The sequence below is a fragment of the Dasypus novemcinctus genome, chromosome 12 (genome assembly GCF_030445035.2).
Source record: "Dasypus novemcinctus isolate mDasNov1 chromosome 12, mDasNov1.1.hap2, whole genome shotgun sequence".
Classification (NCBI taxonomy): Eukaryota; Metazoa; Chordata; class Mammalia; order Cingulata; family Dasypodidae; genus Dasypus; species Dasypus novemcinctus.
The window spans coordinates 70,267,015-70,285,563 of record NC_080684.1 but is presented as its reverse complement, the minus strand read 5'-3'; the positions used below and the strand labels follow the sequence as shown (position 1 = coordinate 70,285,563).

At 33.3% G+C, this 18,549-nt stretch overlaps 1 protein-coding gene across 11 annotated transcripts in view; it reads left to right on the top strand.

Annotated features, from left to right (window-relative positions):
- The first annotated feature begins 1,203 nt into the window (after nt 1–1,203).
- The window catches only part of MGAT4C (MGAT4 family member C), a 926,873-nt gene continuing 909,527 nt past the window's right edge, over nt 1,204–18,549 (top strand). For 9 of the 11 annotated variants that reach the window (XM_071218988.1, XM_071218990.1, XM_071218985.1 and 6 more), the window contains exon 1: nt 1,204–1,610. The gene's annotated coding sequence lies outside the window, so the exon portion shown is untranslated. The remainder of the gene's footprint in view (nt 1,611–18,549) is intronic. The other 2 variants (XM_071218993.1, XM_071218994.1) reach the window with 1 other exon arrangement.

The following is an 18,549-nucleotide window of genomic DNA, read 5'->3' as shown; positions in this document are numbered from 1 at the left end:
AATTATAACTTTAGTTCCCATCTAGGTCACTGAAGCTGCTTCTTTTCAACCCCCCATGGTTCTTCCCCAGCAACAGCTACAGTAATGCCACTTCTGGAGAGGGAGAGGGGCTGGAGTTATCTGACTGTGTGTTTTTTGTTTTGTTTCTACTGTATCTTCTCCCCTCCACCTTCCTGGGCAAATGATATGCCACAGGCACAGGGTGGATGGAGAAATAAAGGGAAGTTTGATTTACATTTGTGTTGGCTCCTTGGTGATTCCCCCACCATGCATCCAGCCCATTTTTTGTCATGAAGTGACAAATGTGTCAAACAGTCAGACAGAATACCATGTGGAAAATTATGGCAAGTATAATTTGATTTTTAGTTATCAGATTTTTAAATGTACCGTATTCTCAATGGATTTCGATGCTTTTAAATGTCCTTTCTGAAATCAACATAAAATGAGTTAAAACCCTTTCCTACAGCAAATCCAAGTAAAGAAACGGCACTGAAAATTTTGAGACCATTTCTGTCTGATTTATCACCAAACTACCAAGCAGAGTGTATCTATTTTACATCTCAGAGAATATTATGAAAATGGTAAAAGAATTTTTTAATTCAGAGGGAAAAAATATCTTATCAAAACTCATCACTCTTCTGAAATTAACAGAATTCAAAATTGGCTTGTTTTTATTTAGCTGAGAAATAATAATTTGCTAAAGTTTAGTTTTATTTAATTCATCTTAGCTTCTTCAGGATAATATTCATATACTCAATATTTATTTTTGTTGTTGTATATTAGGATTCGAAATTCCCTTTTTCCATTTTTCTATAATTTGTGTCATTTTAACGGAATTTTAAAAAGGTTCACATTTATGTGGAAGTCTTAAAATAAGCGTTAATAAGATTATTAGTGATGATATCATGGAGACTGCAGTTTTTTAAACCCTCTGCATATTATAAAATGCAATAAAAGTATCTTTTGGACCCAAAGAAGAAATTTCCTATGCATAAATAATTGGAAAACCTGCAAAAAAGATTATAATTTAATTTGTTAGCTGAAAAGTTTAAGTGATTCTCTAAGATAGAAATGGATATAGCATAATAGTATAGTTTCCAACTGTAGTTTGAGAGAAAGCAATAGTGAAAATGAATTTCATGCCAGTAGACACTTTAAAAACTAGATTTAGCATCAGTCACATTAGCTTAGATAATGGGAGAATTTTTCTTCATTGAAAATGCTCTCTGTCGCTTAGAAAGAACTTACTGAGGCAGTCTGCCATCTAGCTTTTTCACAGAAAAACAGGCTTGCAGACTGCAGATGAGAGAGTCTGGAGCAGAGACAATTTTAACTTAGCCGTTCCTAATTTATCTCAAGCGTTTTCAATTCATCTTCACTGCTCTATGCACACAGGAACACCAGATTGCCATCCCTGGGGAACAGAACGCAACCCGGGATCTAGAGAGCTGTCACATTCCAAGAAATATTTAAATTGTGCTGATTTTCTCCTGGAGAACTGAGCCCAGGGAATGAAACTCTCCATCAAGTCATAGCTTTGCGGGCAATAGATCAGAGGATATTGCCAGTTTTCTAATGGATTATTGTTATCGGGCAGGTTTTCTCTGAAGGTACGTAGTTATTTTCTCAATTCATTACCCTATCCTATTTATCAGGTAATGATCTAATGAGCCGGGGATCCAAATCTGTAAAAAGGAGAAAGATGTTAAGTAGTCGGTATTGACTGAAGAATGACACTTTATTGCTGCATGTGTATAGGTGAAATAATCTGATTTCTTTACTAAAGATTAGCAAAATATAGTTTGAATTGCGTTGTCAGCAAAATCAGGCAAAACCAAAACAAAACCGTACTGCAGGCTGCATTATCATAAGTTCTTGTTAATTCTCTTGAGAATTTTTCTTCTGTAGCTGCAACATATAACGAAGAGAAATACATACTTTTGAAACTCACTTAACCCCATATATGTTTTATTCTTTTTTAGTGTGTTATTTTCTCTGGATTTTCCAAATGCAAACTTTGTCTCAAATAATTTTGGTATAATTATTTGTTATGACATGTAATTACATGAATTATTAAAGTATTTAAAGAAACTCCAGTAGAAGTCTTCTTATGAATATTATATTTTTGTACTTTGTTGGATTCACAGATCTTTCTTTACAAGTTCAGAAGAATCTTGCTAAAATTAATAGCTGCCGGTTTAGCTACATATATTATAAAACAATTTTATTATTTAATTTAGTTCTGTTAAGTGAAAATCTCAATACATTCTACAGAAGCATATAAAACTGTTGAGCAAAGTGAAATGATAATAGCTGACAAACTTCTGTATGTTAACTGAACTGATAAAAATGAAACCTTCTTGTAGACTGAAAATTAGCTTATTGCAGTTGTGATAGATAAAATAGAACAGAAAAAAGTGACTTTTATGTCTGTTTCCTAGAAGTCAATAGAGAGGGGGAAGGAATGTTTCTGTATCTGAGAGTACATGGGAGTGCAGGATAGAAAACAAGCACCTATTCAACAGTGAGTTTATGAAAACTGAACAACTACTTTAAATATGCTTTTGGGGCTTTTGATGCTTCTAAATATTTTACTATTGTATGAATGATTTCAGTGAAACTTTCCAGGGTGTTGATATTTTTCTTTGTTAAATGACTATTAGACTCCCTTAGCATTATTGGGTAAAATAACATATGTTTGACCTGGAGCATGGTGTACCTGCTGCTGCATTTGGTTTGAAATGCTGAAAATAAGTATCCATCAGTGGGTTAATCACAGCCTGTGGAAAGGAAATGGTAGTTGAGTTTCATGAGAGCACTTGTCAAATGTGTTCTAATTTCTTTTGAGAATTCAAGAGACTATTAGTATAAAGGAGGAGAGAAGGATCGAGTTGCCCAAATAGTAACTTTAAGTGCTTTTTCTCTTTATCCTCAGAGGGATCGTAAAAGGCAAAAATGGAAAAAGTGGAAGGAGAATATAGCCCCCAAAGAACATTTTTAAATGCTTCTTTTCTCTTGAACTTTGTAAGAATTGAGGAACAGGGCCTTGAATTAAGGTTTCCCTACAGATTCCTTCATTTGCTTCATTTGTCAAGCTCTCTCTCTCTCTCTCTCTCTCTCTCTCTCTCTCTCTCTCTGGTGGGGAGGGGGGATCTCTCTCTATTCATTTAAAAAAAAAAAGTGAGCATGATCCCAACCTGATTTATTTCCATTCCCTTGCAGCTATAATTTAAATCTGCAGAACTAAACCCTCTGAAACTGCATACACTCCTGGGTGCCTCAGAGTTTTACAATTCATTGGCTTATGAATGCCAGACAATGAAGTAGTTTAACCACTCTCTCTCTTCATTTTATTACAAATGGCTCTTCTAGAAGTCTCAGACTATGACAAAAGAGGGCACAAAGTTGGAGAAAAAAAGAAATAAGGAAAAATAACTTCAGGCAACAGATTTTAGATTCTTTCCAAATAAAATAGTATCAATGGAAAATGAAATAAATTTAACTGCTTAGCAATACATTCATTGACTGTGTAGTTTGGAAGTTAAATAAATAGAAACAATATGAAAATCAGGATGGGCAGCTTCAGCTGTTAAATTGTAATAAAAAAGTTTTATCCTACTGACCTCATAATAATCTTCTCTACCACCATCAGGTTATTTCCTTTTTTTTCCCCAGTAGGTTTCATTCACTTACCAACTATCTAAGTCTGCTCTGATTCCAAGTCTAGCACTAAACTTTATTTCTTCTTACAGTGAGTCCATTATAAAATATACTGCCATAATTTCATTTTATGAGTTGTCATTAAATATTTAATATTTATTGTGTGTTCATGATATGTTTGGGGCTCTAAAGCAATACACAGGAAGAAAACAAGTAATGGTGCTCTCTTCTAAATCAATGAGCTCATTAGAATTTCCGGATTTGAGAAAGGGAATTGAGGCTGGCTCTTTAGTGCCTACTTATGTGCACTTTAGACATTAAATATTCTATATTCAGTCAATGGCTTTCATTCTTCTTTATCAAGGATCCTAAATTAATTCTCTGGTGGTTTTCAAATTCTCTCTTAACTTTGTTCTATAAGGACACAGATTTGATTTTTAAGAAGGGTGTTTAAGGTAATTGATGTCCACACACACCTCTACACAGATACAAAATGGTGGTAATGTGTCTACTTCTTTTATTCCTGTGGGTAGTAGAGGACAGGCATATTAAGTAACAAACACACAGTCTCTGCACAGCACATGCATGCTCAATAAAGGGGACCTAATTTATCATAGGGCTTTACATTACGGGATGTTCCAAGTGATACCACCTTGACTCTTCTTTTTCTTGAACAATGAGTGTGTGTGTATGCACATGTGTATTATTACAGTTCATTTGTTTACAGTTGCAGTAATAAAAATGGTATATTGAGCACACAGTGTTTGCTTGACACTAAAGTACCCTATAGAACCACTAAAGCATTACCCATTCATAGGTAAAATTGGACATTATGACTAATTTGAGAAATCAGTTGGTATATTCTCTGTGGCTCTCAAATAGCTAAATCATAAACCATAATTTACCAGGAAAAGCAAGTAGAACTATATCTCAAGTTGCCACTTTTCCCTTCTCCCAAATGATATGAAAATTAAAGGCAAGACATTAAATCCTCTTGTTCATTATTCTGCCTCCTTTGCCCTTTTCATTTGCATTTTATTTTGCTACAGTGGTTTGTCTAGTGAGATGGCCTCTGATTCGAATTGCAAAGACTAGTTCAAGCATACAAATCCAAGCTCCCAAGGAACAAAGTCATATGTGAAAATTTTTATTAAAATAAAAGACAGCTTCTGCTTTGAAAAAATGCTAAACATTTTTTAATGAGAGAGAAACTGTCAAATGTGAGAATGTTAAATCCAACCAGATGTTGACCTTAACTGTGACTTTGAATCATTACAAAAATAATATGCAAATCCAAGCTGGAAGCTACTTTCCTTGGGTCAGAAGACTATTGAAAAATTCTGAGTCTGAATTCTCAGATATATTTTATATTAATAATATACTGAAAACCTACTTTTATATTCCAAATTATGTGGGGAGGTAAATTCAACATAGAGCACTTGTCTTATAGTTCTATTAGAATTTGGAAACTGATGTGCAAAACTCCTCTTTATAACAGGGAATCAATTATTTGTTTTGAAAATTGCTTTATAGGGAAGAATATTGAGGATATTCTAGCTCGATCAAAATGTGGATACTAAAAGCAAGTACTACTGAAAAGCCATTCTTTTTTTTTTTGAGTCAGTGCCTATTGTTGCCATTCTTGTGTTTCAAACCTAAAAATAAATATCACTCACTAATAAGGCCAAAGTTTAGGCATCTGACTTCATTTTCTAAAAGATCCTTGAAGTTCTTGTTTAATTGCTATTTGGTTCTCAGTTTGAGATATTTTGATCCAGTGCTTAAGGAAATGTTCTAATTCCAAATGAGTTTCCCAATCTAATAACATTCATATTCTGATAGGAGAAATGGGACAAGATCTTGTGACTATAAGTGCTCAAATATGGTAAGGATTATTGTTGTTTCTATCATGACATGCCCCACTTCATGTCAACCCCTGATGGTTGGGCTGAAAATATTCAGTTGGATTTTCAAACCTCCTTACCGGTCCTATATTTGGTCCCAGTAACTATCTTCTAATGTGACTGCCTCCTGATAAATACATTCATCCATTAGTCCTATGATTTTGACTCAATTTAGAGTTAAACAGCTTGGCCTTCACTTCCTCCATGTAGTTCTTTCAGAGAAGATTCTTAAGGGGATTGTAGACATCTCTAACCTTGGCAATACTCTCCTTATATTTCAAGTTGTGTGTGATGGAAAGCAAATAGTAAAGGAAGCACAAGAATATATGAGTTTGCTTGTCAAGTGTACTCCTCTCAGGTTTCTAGAACAAAGGTCGGTAAACAATTTTCTGTCAAGGTCCAGATATCAAGTATTTTAGGTTTTTTGAATCTCATAAGGTCTCTACCATGTATTCTTTATTTTCTCCTTCTCCTCCTCCTCTTTCAAGATATAAAAACCATTCTTAGGAGCTAGATCTGGCTTAGAGTATAGTTTGTTGACTACTGTTATAGAGCATGAAAGATCTTCCACAGCCTTCCAAAGATTGGCAGAAAAACAGTTCAACTTACCATCTGACCAAAGGGTAGTAATAAATTTCCATGTTACTTTCCATGATAGTCTACTTTGCAGGTAGCACCACTGACTATCAACCTAAAAATATAACGTGAGCATTTTCATATACCCAAATCCCTCCAAATATCTCAATTTGATATGACTATATGCTATAGTATTTTACCTTCACTCTTAATGAACACTTTAAGTCCTAATGTTAAAATGGCATCAGAAAAAATATGCAATAATATTAATAGCAGTTAACACTTACTGAGTATAATTTTTTTGTACTTTTTGTGCAAATACTTTTCTTTAATATGTATTGTTTCATTTTAATGGTACCCATAACCTCCTGAAGTAATTACTATTAAAACCATTTTACTGGTGGGTAAATTGAGGCACAGAGAGATGAAGCAATTGAAAATCTTTACTTACCATAAGTAGCTTAGGTATTTAGCTAAGGTTTGAATCCAGAAGCTTTGGCCGCAGGGTCTAGTATTTAATGACCACACTGTAACTTCTCTCAAATAATGGCAAGGTTTTATATTTACTCTAAGAACAACTGTGAAAACACATACCAAGTAAAAGTTCAAGGAAAAGAGGAGGGAAATGGTATAATGCTTGCATTAATATCAGAATTTTATATGAATATATTAGGTATGATATTATTCTATTAAATAGTTGGTTATATAATTTCTCTTTGTTTTTACTTATAGAGAATATGATCTATCTTTCTAGGACTTCTTTTTCTTCAAAATAATATGTAGTAAATGATAATGGGTTAAGAAATTAGGTTAATCATAGAAAACCTAAAGAACAAAATGGTATAGCTTTGAAACTCAGGAATTTTATATTTAATTTTACATGTAAACAAGTTAATGCTTAATATAATAATTCATATTATATGGAAAATAATGGATAAACTCAATTGACAAGTGCTTATAAATTCTTTATCATATCTGTTTATCTTAAAAGGTAATAGATGAATATTTTGGGAGAAGGACCTGTCTTAGTGAAAATTTCCCCTCATGGCAATTCCACTTTAATCCTAAGAAACATATGGCGTTATGTGAATTTCTAGTTTGTACTTTTTTTTTTCTTTTTTTCTTCTTTATTTTCTTTTAAACATTACATTAAAAAAATATGAGGTCCCCATATAATCCCCATCCCACCACGCTACCCCTCCCACATCAACAAACTCTTCCATCATTGTGGCACACCCACTGCACCGGCGAATGCATTCTGGAGAACCACTGCAGCACATGGACAGTGGTCCACAATGTAGTCCACACTCTCCCCCAGTCCAGCCAGTGGGCCATGACAGGACACACAATGTAGTTTGTCCTTTTTAATTTCAATGCATCTGATATGCCTTTAGTATTTTTTGTAGAATTGAAGTGAAATCATATTTCTACCCAAATCTGAATTTGTTAGAACACCCTTGAAAGGAAAAGCAGGACAGCACCCCCATGTGATATAAGGAGAATTGACCTACTTCATAAATTATTCTTGATCTTGGGGACAATTATATTTTGTGTAATTCAAGTCTTGTTTTCATTTTGTAAACTCCTCTGATTGACTCCCAACCTTTGGTAAATACCCACAATAATCATGGAGTAGAATTGCTGGGGAAATACAAGTTTAGTCATGTCCATAGTTAGGGTGGGGCAAGGATAGGATGTAAAATCTTTGTAGCTCCCTTAGTGACAGTGGTTCCAGAACTCAGGTTGGCTTGAATAACAAACAAGTGGGGATCTGAGGTGGAAAGATGAGTTTCCACCAGTTACACACTCCTCCTACTTGGAGCCATGCCACAATACAGAGGCAGGATGCAGTAGAAAATGGTCCAGGAACTGAAATATCACCAATAGATTAAATATGCTAAAAGAAACAGACTCTTGAAGGAAATGAGCAGACTCTGGATTTTTCTGTCATGGAGACTGGGGCTATATAGTTGGCTGGTACATGGAATATGCCTACACAAATTACCTACAGAAAATCATATACATACAATGGTATATACAACCATCTCCAAAGAGTAAATGATGCTTTTAAAAATTAGCAATGAATGAATCAGCACTAAAGACAGAACTCTTAATCTGTACTTATGTACACACAGACATATTTAGTCATGGAACAGATCCATACACATACACAGACAGGTGGATGCATACTTATAGACAAATATATATACACTGACAGATAAGCACTTAGGAGAAGTCGAGAGACAAACACCTGTAGGCATAGAGTGACAGGTAGAAAGTAACAGACCAACAGACAGCAATGACCAGACCAATAGTAGGAATGATAAACTGACAGCCAACCAGAAACAAACCACTCAGAGAAATAGATGTGCAGGCAGAGAGACAAGCACAGATGAACAGACACATGTATAACAGACTCATGGCCAGACAAGGAGGGGCAATTAGGCTCAAGCTCAAACTCAAGCATGGCGAGGTCCAGCCCCTGGTGGGTGGCCCGGCATAATGGCAGATATATATATATATACACACACACATAGGTGCATATATACCCTACTTATACACTAACTTCATCCTATACAACCGTGAAGCAAAATGTAGTAACGAAACACTTTTCTTCCTCATTAGAGTAAAAGATTGCTTGTAAAGTATATTCATCAATATGTTTATTTTGTCACAGAGACACAGAAAAAGAGAACCACCAATTTCAAGACATGTATTTAAATATGTCTTATAAGGCCCTTTAATTTTCTCTAGTACTGCTGTCTTTGGGTAAGAAAAATAAACAAACGAAAATAGTCAAGTTTATTGTAAGGTTGCTGTTGAAATGTTACCTTAAGGTCTATTCAAGATCTGCAATGAGAGAGATAAGTCAGAATACAGACCAAAAAAAAAAAAAAAAAAATCACGTTTCTTTCTCCAGGAAAAGCAACAACAATTATAAAACACAATCAAAAAGAATAAAACACTTGTGCCTCCAAAACATTATTAATGTCAAAACAATTATTGCAGCCCTTAGTATTTTGCTGTGGGTCACTGAAATCACTTCTAAGTTATAAATGTACTTGATATTTTGTGCTGCAATATGATTAGGAAAGCAGGAGAAAATGAAAGTCTCCTGTGATTGAACTGAGTTTTAACAGCTGCAATGAAAGTATAATATACTCTACGTTTTCTATAAAATGTTGTCTATAACATTATATATAACTATTGAATTATTTGAAATAGTAACTCAGTCCTTCAGAACATTTAAAAATAGTATGTTTATTGGATGGCAAAGGATCGTGGTTATTTAGGAGCCGTTTTTAAAAGTTTAGAAGGATATAGGCAGACTAATTAAATTCATATGTTAAATTATAATTTTTATTAGGTAAATAATTTGCATTTGGTATCTGGGTAGCATTTGCAATCATCCTATTTTTTTTTCAACAGGGTTTTATGTTTTGCTATGAGGTTACTCTTCTAAAGCAATATTATTGCAATATATTCATATACCATCCAATCAATCCAAAGTGTACATTCAATAATTTTTGTATAATCACAGGGTTGTGCATTCATAACCACAGTCAATATTAGAGCATTTTCATTACTCCAGGAAGAAAATCTCCCACCTCTTAGTCATCTCTCAATCTCCCTATTCTTTCCCTGCATACACATCTGCAAATCTAATTCCATCTCTATAATTTATATTTACAATTAATATAAATGGAGTCAAACAAGATGCAATACTTTGTGTTTGGTTTCTGTCACATAGGATAATTCTATCTTTCTTATACAATTGATGACAAAATATTCATGTTTGTATTCACTACCAACTATAGTTTGCTTAATTGCCCTATTATTTGCATCTTATAATATTAAATTTACATTTGTTCTGATTTATTTTTACTATTAACCATACACATTGTCTGCAACAGTATTTACTGTGCTATACAATTCCTTCTTTCATTCTTTAGCTATTTTTCTAATGACACAATCCTAAACTTTCCCTTTCAATCACAATCGTACGTCCATATTGGTGCTGCTAATTACATTCACTCTAATATTCTACCATCACCTCTATCCAATTCTAAACATTCACCATCAACCTTACTACAAATTCATCATAAATTAAGCCTCTGCTTGCAATTCTCTAGTCTTATTCTAATTTCTGGTTACGAATCTTTTAATTGTTAACTTCAGGACAACCCAGGTGTCCATCAATAGATAAATAGGTAAACAAAATGTGGTTTATGGATATGATGAAATATTATTCAGCTGTAAGGAGAAATGAAGTCATAATACATATGACAACATGGACGAATCATGAGGACATTGTGTTGAGGGAAACAAGCCAGACACAAAAGGACACATACTGTATTATCATAGTAATATGAACTAAATGTAATAATCAAAGTCATGCTATGAGGTTACTTTTATTTTGGGGTATGTATTATTTTCCGTTTTAAATTTGATATCTATAAATGTTTATATAAATATAGAGTCTGTTTTAAAACTGCAATCCAGTTTTAGAACATTTACATTACCCCAAAGACAAACTGTGTGTCCTTTAATAGTCATTCCCCATTTCTTATCCTCAGTACTAGGCAAGTACTAATCTACTTGTGTCTGACTTCTTTTACTTAGTGTAAGGCTCTTGAGGTTCATCTATGTTATAGCACCTTTTTATTGCCAAATAATATTCTATGCATTGGACACACCACACTTTGTTTATCAATTCACAGTTGATGGGCATGCAGGTAGGTTCTGAGGTTACTTTTTACAATTATGATGTCATAATTGTTTAAATGATATGAGAAGTTACACAGCCAGATGAAGATTGTATTTATTCCTGAAATCTGTCTATTCACAGCATGAATTGCAGTGGAAATCAACTAATGTTCAAGTTAATTATCTCTATGTTGAGGTTTGCAAGATTCCTTTTTCAAAATTTAGGAATTAAGCAAAACTAACAAAAAATTTGTGGAAGCATAATGAAGAGATGCATGATAAATCTATGCTAATAAGTGTAGTCTACTTGCTTTAATATAAACTTCTTGTTTTACATATAAAACATATTTCAAAATATAAAAATAAATAATGAATATAAATGGAAATTAAATTCCTTTACTATTTTGCTAGTTGAATTTCTGTTTAAGATAGTGGGAAAAAAGATACTTCTTTTGTAAAAGATTTTACATTTTCTGGTGTTGTAAAATATGATATAAATATTAAAATCTGCAGTAGCTTTACTCTGCCCCTTTTAAAAATAACAAATTTCCACTTAAAATGTACTTGCCCTATTTCTGGGAATTCTCTTTATTTAATCTTGCCTACTATCATGAATTATTCCACCAGACCTGATTTTTAAAAAAATTATTATTTAATTTATTTGATCTTTAGAGTTTGCTAACTAAATTAAAAAATTTTTAGATACTAATTTCTAAATCATGTGAATGATTGAGATCACCTTCAAATTAGCCTCCTAATCTCTAGGATTTCAATCATAACTTAAATTTACTGACATCCCAGATAATATTTAAACATTTTTACAAGGTTTATACTGCACTCTCATCCTTCTACTTATTCATTTACTTGTGCGCAGTTGACATAGGACCATGCCTTTATGGATATTTTGATTTTAAAACTGGCAACTTAGATATGCAGCAAAGCTTACTGGACTTTTAAATGGATTTTCTTATACCTCATGCAGGTATCAGAAAACTAAATATATTGCTTCAAACAACACTTTGTGTAAGAATGAAAAATGTTCATCTTTCCAAGACACTATTTTTTAATCTTATAAATATATATTCCTTTAAGTTTTATCATTCAAATTTTTTTTCATTTTTTAGTTTATACTTGTTCAGTCTAGGTGGTTCCATTCATTATTACATTTTCAACTCCAATTGTGACTTCTTTCCTTTGATTATGATCTGTTAGGTAAATGCCCATTAACCAAAAGAAACTTTTGTTTTCAAGTAACATTATTTTAAAAAGTACTCAGCAAAGTGTAAATAAAAATAATAGTGCCTACATTTTTAAGACTAAACTATTGTTTTCCCATTTTGTTAAGGTATGGACTCTTTAAATGGTTGCAGTGGAAACACAGTGATTCTACATTCTAATTAAATGCTCTATTTCCCAACATTGTACTCATTGATACCATAAATCCAATCTAGTCTCTTTGCTACAAACACGGACCAGGCTTTACTTGGTTCAGTTGAAATTATTTTGGTGTGGGGTCTCATATCAATGCAGTTTCCAGTGAACAGAAAAAAAATGCCTTTTATTTTCTCATTTATTTATATAAGCAATTGCGTTTTAATTCTATAAATGATATTTTTAAAATTTTTGTGTATTTATTGTATCAGTGACTTTTTTTTGAGGTTATATTTGTATTTTACTGAAATCAAAGATACTCCACCATATATAATTGATCTGGGTTAAGGCTCAGGCCTTAACATTTTTTCCTACTTACTGTATTTTGAAATTATGACCTGCAGCTAGGGTTGGAAACCATTGAAAGAAAACTTTCCAAGTCTTTTCTTACAAAATCATAATAGTACCAGTAGGGAAGCTTAGAACATAGGAGCAAAAAAATTAAATAGTAATATGCAAAACATATGAATAAAGTAATCAAACACTTCTGAAGGAAGAAGAAGTTGTTAATAAATGGAGAAAATTACTTTGTTCTTGGACAAAGAGATTCAATTTTTTAACATGTCAGTTCTCCCTAGTCAAAAAATAAATTCAAGGTATGTTCAATGAACATTCCAATCTGTGAGTGTGTGTGAATGAGCATGTGTGTTTATTTTTGTAATTGCCAAAGTATTTTAAAATTTATCCAGAAGAAGAAAATTTTAAGAATATCCATGTAAATTGTGCAAAAGAAGAGTAATGAAAGGGGACTTGTTTTAAATAACTTTGAAAGAACTGAAACAATAAAATGACCAAAATTGTAACAGGGTGATGTAGGTGTAGGACTGTAATAAATCACTAGAAAATAATAAAAAAGAAATCCAAATATGTTCAAGATGTATTGAAAATTAGGATATGGGAAAATATTTCAAATAGATGAAAAAATGGATTATTAATAAATGTCATTGGGATAACTGTCAATCACTACATAATAAGTAAGCCAGGACTCCCTTGTTTCACCAAAATAAATTTTAGACATATCAAAGATTTAAATATATAAATATATAACATATTGGAAAATGGGAGGATTGATAGGTGCATATGTTATATAAATCCTTAAAGAAAATATTGACATTTTTACTATATAAAACTTTAAAACTTTGGTGTGATAAAAATCACTATAAAGAAAGTTAAAAGACAAATATCGTGAAATTATTTGGAACAATATTGGCAGAAAATGTTTTTTTTTAGTGTGGTAGATTTGTTACAATTGATGAACGTACATTAGAACATTGTCACTAAGCATGGATTATAGTTTACATTATAGTTTACACTCTGTCCCGCACAATTTTGTAAGTTATGACAAAATATAGAATGGTCTGTATCCATCATTGCAACGTCATTCAGGACAATTCCAATGTCCCAAAATGCCCCCATATTATACCTGTTTTTGCCTCTCCCTCCCCTCAGACCTCCCGTGACCACTGCCTCCACATCAATGATAAAAGTTCTTCCATTGCTAGAATAACAATATGTCTATAGAATAGAATAACCGTAAGTCTACTCTAGCCCATCATTCATTCCCCAATCCTAGGGATGCTGGTTTAGTGATACCCACTTAGCTTCTAATTGAGAGGGGGCTTAGATATCATGGGGCTGATGGATGGATCACTTACTTTCAGTTTCAGACTCTCTCTGTTTTTTGGGATGGGCATTGTCCATCATCATCTCCTTGTTAGTTGTCCTGGGTGAGTCTAATGAACTGGAGATAGGTGTTGCAACTCTGTTGAGATTCAAGGCCCAATTGGCATATAGAAAGCACAAAGATTTAAATCTCTTAGACAAACATCTATCAACTCTAGTACTAACTATAGGTTCAAATAGAAGGAACAGAAGAGCCATGTGTAGGGAAACCAAAAATGAGTCCAACTCTGTCACACTGGGGATCATAAATTCCAAAGTATGGCCTACTGGCAAGGTTCCAAACTCCTGAACTGCCTGCCTTGCCTATACTGTCTGGATGTCTCTATAGACCTCAGGAGCCCTGCTATTTGAGGCAATATATACTGTAGTAGTCAATGCAATCCTGCTGAGATGAGCATTAGAGTAAACTCTGGAATGACAATGGCTTTTAAAATTTTAAATCCCATATTTCCTCTGTTGTCTTAGAAATGCAGGAGATTAGTAGACTAGATAACTAAAAATATTCTTTATTTGGATTTAGGCTTAGTATTTTTAAACAAAATGATAATTTAATTATGTTTTCTATTTTAGAAAAAAAAGATAATGGCTGAAATTATGATACCAAAGTCATTTTTTTTTTACTTGAGGAAATTTGGTAAACTATTCCTATTCTCCACTCTATTTTAATTTAACTCAGCTGTTGATTCACAGAAGCAATTTGGAGTGCTGTAACACATCAGCCTAAAGAGAACAAGGCACTCTCTCTCACATGAAATCTTTCACATGAACTCTTCCACTTTACCAGCGCAAACCACTGATTCTGTGGGTTTCTTTTCATTTTAACCTTTACATATCTATTGATGAAATATATAATTGTTTTGGGTAAAAAGACAGTTCCTTTTAACTTTTGTGGGCAACATTTAAACAAAAAAGATTGTGATGAAATCATTGAAAGAATGGACATATGAATAAAATTTGCTATGATTTCTTAAATGGGATTATCATTGCTTTTGTTTTGCTTCTTTCTACATTTTCCAAATTTGGAGACTATGTTTATTTTATTAGAGTAATTGTGACTTTGCAAAGCAATCATGCATAACACACATGATTCCCATACATCACCCTATCACTGACACCGTGTATTGTGACACGTTTTTATAAATGATGAAAGAACATCATCAAAATATTACTGCTAGCTATAGTCCATAGCTTACATTTGGTATGTTTTTCCTATAAAACACTCTATTATTAACACCATGCATTAGGATTGGACATTTGTTATAGTTCCTAAGAGAATGTTCTCACATTTTTATTGTTAACCACATTCTATCATCTACCACAAGGTTCAATATGTTATCCAGTCCCATTCTTGTACAAACCATGCAATGTGTACAATCAGCAGCTCTCAGTTTCATCACAAAATTGTGGTGTCATCACCTCAGTCAGTTTTAGAACATTTTCATTACTCCAAAGGAACAATCCCATACCCCTCATTATCCCCTTTGTTGTCCCTTACTATTGATATAGCACCTTTTTGGCCATTGATGAAAAATATTACAGTATTACTAACTATAGTCCATAAAATACATTAGTTGTATTTTCCACATGGATCACCATATTCTTAATACCTTGTCATAGTGACATACATTTGCTCTATGTATGTGTACTGTTATCAACAATCCTCATCTACCAGAGTACACTATGCTGCAGTATTCCTAGATTATCCTTTAGCTTTAATTCAACTGACATTTACATTCCTAGACTACCCCTTTCAGCTGCAGTCACATTATAAATAAGCAGTGTTAGTTTTATTCACTATAATTTGTTACCAACAACTCTTACATTTCCACATATTTAGAGTCAACCTTTAAAAAAATTCTACATACATTAAGCATTGACTTAATCAACTATCCCTTATTACCCTCATTTTATCTCTTAGTAACCTATATTCTAGATTTTAAGTCCATGAGATTACTCACTAAATTTACTTTATATTAGCGAGACCATAAAGTATTTGTCCTTTTGTGTCTGGCTAATTTCACTCAACATAATTTCCTCAAAGTATGTCCATGTTGTCAAATACATCCTGACTTTATTTCTTATTACACCCAAATAGTATTCCATTTTATGCAGATACTACATTTTGTTTAGCCATTCATCAATTGATGGAAATTTAATTTTTTCTATCTTTTAGCAATTGTGAATAGTACTGCTGTGAACATCGATGTACAAATGTCTGTTCACATCCTTGCTTTCAGTTCTTCTGAATATATTCCTAGTAGTAGGATAACTGAATTGTAAGGTATATCTTTATTTAGGTTCCTGAGTGTGACAGTTTGAAGTTCCTTTATGAATCCCCAAAAGAGAAGGATTATGTTTTTGAACTAATCCATTCCTGTGTTTGTAGGGCCTTTTGCCTAGACTGCATCAGTGAGGCACAACTCATGTTGAGTCTCTGCCCTCTTGCTGGTATAGATCTGGTCTCTGATATAAACAGAGTACAGAAAGAGACAGGGGAAAAAAAGAGTCATTTTTCACTCTGCAAATACAAAAGGAGAACTTGAGGATCATTAGGAGAAAAAGCTTAAACATGGAGCCCCCAAAAGGCTGGGCCCACAAAGTAACTCAAGATTGAAGAGATGAGCCATATGCCTGGTAGTAACAGCTGAACTCAGGAAGAAAGCAGAGTAGCCCAGAATGGGAGAGGAGGCCTAGTAAGAGACAAACCCTGTACGTGATTGCCCATAGCTGAGCTCCGGGAGGTGGTAGATTCTGGAAAGGAATGCAGCAATTGATGGCCATCTTTGCCATGTAATCGGACACTAGCATCACCATTAACTGACTTTGGTGAGAAAACAACTTTATGTTGCTTTGATTTGGACTTTTCACAGCCTTGGAATTGTAAGGTATTACATCACATATATTTTCCATTATAAAAGCCAACACATTTCCAGTATTTTGGATGGGAAACTCTTAAGCAAACTCAGACCCTGAGGAATGGCCTCTGTCTTCCTCAGAGGCGTAAACATTCTACAGTTCCATTAACAGTACTTGAGGTTTCTGTTTTGGTTTTTAAAAATTTATTTTAAAAATAATGACCATATTGTAAGATGTGAATTGTTATCTCATTATAGTTTTGATTTGCATTTCTCTAATAGATAGTAATACATACTTCAATGTCCTTTTTGGCCATTTGTATTTCATTATTGGAAAATGTCTATTCAATCTTTGGCCCATGTTTTAAATTGGGTTCCTTGTCTTCATCATTGAGATATATGATCTCTTTATATAACATGGAAATCAAACTATTATCAGATACATGGTTTTCAAATATTTTCTTCCATTGAGTGGGCTGGCTTCTCACCTTCTTGACCAAATCATTTAATTTTGATTATATTACATTTATCAATGTTTTCATTTGTTGCTCATGCTTTGTGCATAAAGTTTAAGACACCAAAACCTGCCACAAGTTCTTAAAGATGCTTCCCTATATTTTCTTCTAGGAGTGTTATGGTTCTAGCTTTTATATTTAGGTCTTTGATCCATCTTTCATTAATTTTTTATAAGGTGCTAGATAGGGATCTGCTTTCTCTCTTTTGGATATGGATATCCAGTTATCTCAGCACCATTTGTTGAATAGACTGTTCTGACTCAGCAGGATGGGCTTGATAGGCTTGTAAAAAATTAATTGGCTTGGGACAGATGATTCAAGTGATTGAGCTGCCACCTTCCTCATGAGAGGTCCCAGGTTCAGTTCTCAGTGCTTCCTGAAAAATAAAAAAACAACAAGCAAAAAAACTAAAAAACTATCTCAGGCAAGCCAATGTGGCTCAGTCACTGAGTACCAGCTTCCCACATATAAGGTCCCAGGTGCAATCTCTGGTCACCAGTACCTTAAAAAAAATTAATTGTCCTTACATGTGACGATCTATTTCTAAACTCGCATATAGAACCAATTAGTTACTATGTCTATCTTTATGTCTCTACCGTGCTGTTTTTACCACTGTATCTAAATAATACGATTTAAAGTTAGGAAGTGAGAGTCCTCCAATTTTGTTCTTCCTTTTAAATATAGTTTTGGGTACTTGGGGCCTCTTCCCCTTCCAAATCATTTTGATAATTGGCTTTTCTATTTCTGCACAAAAATGTTGGAAGTTGTATTTGGATTGCATTGAATCTGTAAATCAATTTGTATAGAATTTATATCTCAATGGTATTTAGTCTTCCAATCCATGAATATGGGATGTCCCACCATTTATTTAGGTCTCATTTATTTTCTTTTAACAATGTGTTATAGATCTCTGAGTACATATTTTTTCATCCCTAGTTTATTCCTAAATATTCAATTCTTCTAGTTACTATTTCAAATGGAATTTTTACCTGAATTCCTCCTCAAATTGCTCATTACTGTATAGAAATGTTACTGATTTTTGCATATTAATATTGTATCCCACCAATTTGTTGAACTTGACTACTAGGTCTAGTAGATTTGATGTGAAATTTATGGGATTTTCTAGGTATAGGATCATATAATCAATGAACAGCAAAATTTTACTTCTTCCTTCCTACTTTGGGTTTCTTTCATATCTTTTTCTTGCCTAGTTGCTCA